This window comes from Leucoraja erinacea, chromosome 24 (assembly GCF_028641065.1).
Source record: "Leucoraja erinacea ecotype New England chromosome 24, Leri_hhj_1, whole genome shotgun sequence".
Taxonomy (NCBI): Eukaryota; Metazoa; Chordata; class Chondrichthyes; order Rajiformes; family Rajidae; genus Leucoraja; species Leucoraja erinaceus.
The window spans coordinates 26261308-26267307 of record NC_073400.1 but is presented as its reverse complement, the minus strand read 5'-3'; positions in this window follow the sequence as shown (position 1 = coordinate 26267307).

Sequence of the window (6000 nt, the reverse complement as noted above, 5' to 3'; positions counted from 1 at the left end):
TTCTCCCTGAGACCGCGTGGGTTTTCTCCGAGTGCTCTGGTTTCCCCCCACAGTCCAAAGATGTGCAGGTTTGAATGTAAATTATCTTCTGTAAATTGTATATTGTCCCTAGTGTGTAGGATAGTGCTAGTGTACGGGGTGACCGCTGGCCAGTGCTGACTTGGTGGGCCGAGGGGCCAAAACTTAACTAAACTAAATTGAACCTAAACCTAAAATTCGCCACAGTCCAAAGGAAGTGTTGCACTGCCAGATTGAATATTTCTGTCGTCGAGACTTGTTGCGTTTCATTGTCTGTAACTCGTTCTCACCTAGCACACAGTTAACAATGGCCAGTTTCCTTTATCATTGTTACTTTTTTGCACGTCTTTCATTCATTTGTTCGACATCTCTCTACATCACCGTCTATATCTCTCGTTTCCCTTTCCCCTGACTCTGAAGGAGGATCTCGACCCGAAAAGTCACCAATTCCTTATCTCCCGAGATGCTGTCTGATCCGTTGAGTTACTCCAGCTTTTTGACATTTTTTTTCCTCTGATGCCTTGCTTGACATGATCTTGAAGTAGTAATTACCTTCAGTACGTTGATTAGTATGAGAGTGGTGTGGAGAATCCAAAATGCAGACACTCCACTCTTCCATAAATTCCGCACAGTCGGTGCTTTTGTTCGACGTTGCTCAGGTGGAGGGGAAAACCTCTCAGTATCAACATGAATAACTCTGACTCGTACAAAGCAGTGAGATGAGAGAACGTTGTATTCCCAACTGAAATTGCATTTGAGCCAAATTGTTGACTCATTCATTAGAAGATGAATTGGAGATGTAGCAGCTTGGCGGCACTTACACAGGTTTAGTAACCTGGAATGCCACATGAATATTTTACAAGCACTGACATCTGTCGATTCTCTTCCTCATCTGCTTGTGGTTTTGAGCAAATGGTGTGTGTAATGTGTTTAGTTTAGTTTAGTTTAGTTTAGTTTAGACATACAGCGCTGCACCAGGCCCTTTGGCCCAACGAGTCCACGCTGACCAACGAACACCCTTACACTAGTTCTATCCTACACACTGGGGACGATTTACAGAAGCCAATTAACCTGCCAACCTGCAGGTCTTTGGAATGTGGGAGGAAGCCAGAGCACCCGGAGAAAACCCACGTGGTCACAGCGAGAATGGCTTGATTCGTGAGGGTGTCAGGGGTTATGGGGAGAAGGCATGAGAATGGGGTTGAGATGGAAAGATAGATCAGCCATGATTGGCGGAGTAGACTTGATGGACGAATTGCCTCATTCGGTTCCTATCACTTCTGAACATGAACAAATAAACTCCATACGGACGATACCCGTGGTCGAGATCGAAGCCGGGTCTCTGGCGCTGTAAGGCAGCAACTTCACCGCTGCGCATTTTTGCGTGTAACAATGATGCAATCTGTGGTAAACTTACAAAGCCAACCTTGCCCCAGACTCCCAATAATCTTCAATATATGTACTATTAACACTTCTATTTAGTATCTGCCCACAATATCAGTTCAGTTCAGTTTATTTTATTGTCACGTACAGAGGTACAGGGAAAAGCATTTTGTTGCATGCTATCCAGTCAGCAGAAAGACCAAACATGATTACAATTATTACATGATAAGGGAATAACGTTTAGTGCAAAGTAAAGCCAGCAATGTCCGATCAAGGATTGTCCGATGGTCACCAATGAGGTAGATAGTAGTTCAGCACTGCTCTCTGGTTGTGGTAGGGACGATTCAGTTGCCTGATAACAGTTGGGAAGAAACAGTCCCTGAATTTGGTGGTGTGCATTTACTCACTTCTGTACCTTTCGCCCGATGGGAGAGGGGAGAAGAGGGAGTGGCCGGGGTACGACTCTTCTTTGATTGCGCTGCTAGCCTTGCCGAGGCAGCGTGAGGTGTAGATGGAGAAGGGAGGACGGCTTGTGTGATGGTCCGGGCCACGGTTTATAATCCGCTGCACATCATCCTTTTATGCGTCTCCTCTGACACGACCAAAAATCCAATCTCTCGCGGGTTGGCCTTCCCATTTCTCCTTCTCAATTTATCCTCACCCATGTTCACCATTGTCCATAGCAGCATAAAAAAAGACCACGTGCCAGCTGCGATATACAAGTGTTCAAGTTCAAGTGAGTGTATTGTCATGTGTCCCTGATAGGACAATGAAATTGTTGCTTTGCTTCAGCACAACAGAACATAGTAGGCATTTATGCAAAACGGATCAGTGTGTCCATATACCATAATATAAATATATACACACATGAATAAATAAACTGATAAAGTGCAAATAACAGATAATGGGTTATTAATAATCAGTGTTTTGTCCGAGCCAGGTTTAATAGCCTGATGGCTGTGGGGAAGTAGCTATTCCTGAACATGATTGTTGTAGTCTTCAGGCTCCTGTACCTTCTACCTGAAGGTAGCAGGGAGATGAGTGTGTGGCCAGGATGGTGTGGGTCTTTGATGATACTGCCAGCCTTTTTGAGGCAGCGACTGCGATAAATCCCCTCGATGGAAGGAAGGTCAGAGCCGATGATGGACTGGGCAGTGTTTACTGCTTTTTGTAGTCTTTTCCTCTCCAGGGCGCTCAAGTTGCCGAACCAAGCCACGATGCAATCGGTCAGCATGCTCTCTCCTGTGCACCTGTAGCAGTTAGAGAGAGTCCTCCTTGACAAACCAACTCCGTAATCTTCTCAGGAAATAGAGGCACTGATCAGCTTTCTTGATAATTGCATTAGTGTTCTCAGACCAGGAAAGATCTTCAGAGATGTGGACGCCCAGGAATTTGAAGCTCTTGACCCTTTCAACCATCGACCCGTTGATATAAACGGGGCTGTGGGGCCCCCCCTCCTACTCCTTCCAAAGGACGCGTAGCTTACTCCGAATACCATGATTCCAACTTTGTGGAATGATGCATGGAATCAATTTAGTAAGGAGGCATCACAGAGGAAAGACAAGGAAACTAATAAAGTTCAGGAAAGTGTTGATGGATTACCACTATGTGCTTGTATCTAATACATTTGCAGTAATCCCTAGTCTAAACAATGAACCATGGTGTTTTAACCGATTGCTTATCTCACGCTAGATCAGTTGAGCTATTGTCCGCTGTTTTATTACTTTATTTTATGCCGACTTCTGCAATTGCTAAATAATGGAAGATGTTTCAGAGGATTAGACTCACAGCTCAATGTGAGGGGAAAATCTAATAAACGTGAATGGAGAAGAATGAAGCACAGAGAAACCTGAGACCAACATCAGAACAGTGGTGGAGTAACTCAACGGGTCAGATAGCATCTCTGGGAGATCGAAACATAGAAAATAGGTGCAGGAGCAGGCCATTCGGCCCTTCGAACCGGCACTACCATTCAATATGATCATGGCCGATCATCCAGAATCAGTACCCTGGGGAAGGATGAGGACCCACAATCCTGTTCCTATCGATGGGACATTGGTGGAGAGGGTCAATAACTTCAAATTCCTAGGCGTGCATATTTCCGAAAATCTTTCCTGGACCCAGCACACCGATGCAATTAAAAAGAAGGCACATCAGCGACTCTACTTCCTGAGAAGATTTCGGAGATTCGGCATGTCGAAGAGGATTCTCCTAAACTTCTACAGGTGCACGGTAGAGAGCATTCAGACAGGGTGCATCGTGGCCTGGTTCGGCAACTTGAACGCCCAGGAGCGAAAAAGACTACATAAAGTTGTGACTACTGCCCAGTCCATCACCGGCTTTGACCTCCCCACTGTCAAAGGGATCTATCGCAGTCGCTGCCTCAAAAAGGCAGCCAACATCATCAAGGACCCACACCATCCTTGCCACACACTCATCTCACCATTGCCATCAGGAAGAAGGTACAGGAGCCTGAAAACTGTGATGTCCAGGTTCAGGAACAGCTTCTTCCCGACAGCCATCAGGCTATTAAACACAACAATGAATAAGCTCTGAGCTCTGTTGGGGCTGGACGAACCTTCTACGGCGTTGGAGCTCCCGACTAGCCTCTCCTGAGACTGTGAGCCCTTGATGGGAAGTCTGCAGGCCATGGTGGGAGCGATCCCAGGCAAGGGATCCGCTCCGATGGTAAGTCCGCGCCCCGCGGTGGGGATCATGACAATCTGAGGCGGCTCCCAGCTACAGCGATGGTAGGCCGCAGAGCCCGGAGAATGTGATCCAAAAATTGATCACATCTCCGGGAAGGTAAGGACCTGAAAAAAAAAAGTTTCCCCCCCCCCCCCCCACATAAAACAAACTGAAGAACATTAAAACAAACTTTAAACAGACGCTAAAAATAACAAAAAGGATGAAAAAACGAACAGACTGCCGGCAGGGCTGCCATCTTCATCCTTTGGCGCCTCCTTCCTCCCTGCGCTCCTTCGATAGTTAGATAGGGCTGTTAAAGATAGCGGAGTCGGGGGATATGGGGAGAAGGCAGGAACGGGGTACTGATTCTGGATGATCAGCCATGATCACATGCTCTCAGCTGCACGGAGGCGGAGAGGAGAGCTCTTCAGCGCGTCGTCCACAGAGCGCAGAAGATCATTGGGACACAGCTACCAGCCTTGGAGGGCATCTACCACACACGGTGCCTCAGGAAGGCCGTCAGCATCCATAAAGACTCCTCACACCCTTGTAATGGACTGTTCGAACTACTTCCCTCCGGCAGACGTTACAAGGCCTTCTACGCCCGAACCTCCAGACTCAGGAACAGCTTCATTCCCAGAGCTATAGCGGCTCTGAACCGGCCCTGCTGAGTGCCCCCCACCCCCCCTGGACTGTCTCCCTCGGATGGTCACGTCGCAGAGACACATCTGCACTTTAGTCTGTTGAACTGTTTTGACTATTTTACTGTTCTTTTTACAAACCATGTTCTCGGGATATCTAAATCTAAATTTTATTAGTTATTTATGTTATGACATCGGATGGAAGCTGCATATCAAATCTCGTTGCGCTTATGTGCAATGACAATAAAAGATATTATTCTTATTATTATTATTATTGTTACATTTAAATGGCGGTGCTGGCTCGAAGGGCCAAATGGCCTACTCCTGCACCTATTGTCTATTGTCTATTGGATGGGACAGATTTGGAGGGATGTGGACCAAACTACATGCAGGTGGGACTGTCATAGCTGGGACATGTTGGCCGGTGTGGGCAAGTTAGGCCAAAGGGCTGAAGGACTCCATGACTTTTGGACTCTGGAAATAAATGAAAGATATGCAAAAAAGTAACGGTGATGAAGAAAACAGGTCATTGTTGGCTGTGGATATCTCTCAGCCGACCCAGTTACTAAAAGGGTACACACATACGTAATCAGCAAAATTAAACAGCCATTCCTTCTCGTATTACTTTAAGTCTACATTGAAACACTGACAGTGACATACAACATAATTATTGATCTTCGAATTCAATCAGGAAAAAAATAACAACAAATAAATCATTCCTCACAATTCCGAGGCATCTTGGATTTTCATTTCTCGTCTGAGGCAGCGAGGAAAGTTATTGATTGACGGAGGCCTTCATTAATGGATACATCAAAGTCCCTAACAGCTTTTTAATTGTCCTATAGATTCCTCCCACACAATTTGCTTCAATCAATAACCCACCTTGACAGCGTATTTGCTGTTGTTTCAGGAAACACAAGTAAATTAAAACCATCTTTGGCAAAGTGCCTGGACAAGTCGAATAATGTAACAGACCAACAAACACACACACACACACACACACAAAAATTAAAACTGAGGTTTACAAGTCTATCGTGAAGCTTTCAATCATTTTCCCATTAGTACCTTCTGTCTCCCAATATATCGGCAATGCATAATGATGCTTAGTCTTTTCATGCAGAGGTGGAGTCCGTGGTTGGACACAAGATGCTGGACAATAGACAATAGACAACAGACAATAGGTGCAGGAGTAGGCCATTCGGCTCATCGAGCCAGCACCCCCATTCAATGTGATCACGGCTGATCATCCACAATCAGTACCCCGTTCCTG